Consider the following 2152-nt stretch of genomic DNA (forward strand, 5'->3'; position numbering starts at 1 on the left):
ACAAGCATGAATTACTGGTTTATGTTTCCTAGGCATTAGCCTGGATGAAGAGTTTTGCCCTTTTTTCTATACTATGTGCAGGAGCACATAGTATGATACAACTGGTCTTTGATTGGTTCCAGCACAGTATTACGCTGAAACATCACCAGCTCTTCTGCATCCTACCCCATACCATGTGTTTGATCCCCAGCCCCCTCCCTTCCTTAGCTGCCTTGCACTATACGCGAGTGGGTTTTTTTTAGCGTATGATCATGTGTTTCTGTGTAAACATAGGATCAGAGCATTTGTTCAACTCATTTTTCCTATTGTGTGTATTCCACGTTTTTTAAAGGTTGTGCGACCCCCAACTGGTTGCTGCATAACCTGAACACCTGTTACCCCATGTTTTTTGTCATGTGTGTGTCTTCTTGAATGGGTGTTCTTCACACATTGTGCAAACGATGACAATAAAGCAGGGGTACCCAAACATTTTCCCCGAGAGGGCCAAAATGAAAATCTATCCAGGGCTGCGGGCCAAATGCAATAACATAATACATGAAATACAAATAYTTYTTAAAGTAAAGTCCTTAATTTTTAAMGATTAWGCTRTGCARTGGCCCTCTTTTGTTTTAGTCTGTGCACTTGGAGAAAGTCTGCCATACTCTCAAGTAGCAAAGGCTCATGGGACATTTCATAAATTGATAAAATATGAGTTTTTGTGGCCTTAGAAAGTGTGCAAATCTACGTTCACATGGGGTTAAATCTGTTCTAAATATTTCTTGTTGTCATTTCATGTTTCATGTTTAATCCTAATAAATCAAAGATAAAGTCAGCACCATTAATGAAAACTACCTTCACTACAGCCTTTTTATATAGTCATTTGACCAATGGAAACTCTGTGTTTCTACATTTGATAACAGGTTGCAACCTTGTAACTTTGGCAACTGCTGGTCGGCCAAATCAAATGGCTTGGAGGGCCAAATTTGGCCCGCGGGCCCCACTTTGGGCTCCTCTGCAATAAAGGCTTTCATCATCGTCATCATCAACTGATAAGGTGCTGACTACTGATAATCATTTGACACAACATCACTTTTAAAATGACCAGAGTCTTTCTTGTGTAAAACAAAAAAGCAAAATAAAACAACTTTGGTTAACTGACTGTCATATGGATCATCAAATATTTTCTGTCATAGAAGAGATGGTCTTAAAATGCAGCTTTGGCATGGTAAAATTTACAGAAATACAGTATATTTACAAAAGTTTGAGATGCAGCAACAACTATAAAGTTTTTTTTTCTTGCACACATTGTGAGACAACTTGGAGATGTTGTTGGGCTTGTCCTTCGCCAAMTAATCGCCAGCAGTTACAACACACTGAGCTACTGTCCTGAGAAAAAGCGCTACAGGTATAAGAGAGCCTAATGAGGTAAAGACAGAATCCATGTGTTTGAATGAGATGGAGACAGGTGAATCTGCAAGGAGTGAAGTTACTGAAAGTAGATTAGTTTCAGTCAACCATTCAAAGCAAMAGGCAGTAAAATAAAGATGTGAAGGAGCAAGTGCATGCAGGGTGGAAAGGTTGGAGATGAGTACAAGRGATGATTTGTGACTGTGGCTGCCTGATCCGTCCCTCTGATCACAATATATGATGGTCAGAATGTATGATGGTCACAATATATGGTGTAACATGTACTGTCAGCTCATTAGTGCATGTGCTAAAAGAAACAGCTCATTTGCACATGTGCTAAATGATAGACTTCTGGAATGTGTTTGATTTAGGAAAAAATACTGAAAGTATTTATTTCTATACTTAACTGTAAAGGTGTGTTACATTACAGTATATTCTAAAACCAGTTTTAATATTGAATATATTCTGATCAATAAAATATAGATTTACAGAGCGTACATATTACATTTATAATAACTTACTAACTATTTTCTAGACAATGTTATAACTCATCTTATATTTGTTTATTTTTTTCCCTGCAATAAAAACCCACAGCTGTTGTAAACGTTGCCTTTTCTATGAAACATTGCAGGTGATGAAAGACTGAAATTAAATGAATTCTGTCATCAGTTTAGCAAAATGCTACATGCTAAAAACAACATTTCCAGGACAGTACGGATCATGCTGTTACTAAGTTGCTAACTGATATTTTTTCAATACTTTCAAC

The sequence above is a fragment of the Austrofundulus limnaeus genome, unplaced genomic scaffold (assembly GCF_001266775.1).
Source record: "Austrofundulus limnaeus strain Quisiro unplaced genomic scaffold, Austrofundulus_limnaeus-1.0 Scaffold692, whole genome shotgun sequence".
In the NCBI taxonomy this organism is placed as follows: Eukaryota; Metazoa; Chordata; class Actinopteri; order Cyprinodontiformes; family Rivulidae; genus Austrofundulus; species Austrofundulus limnaeus.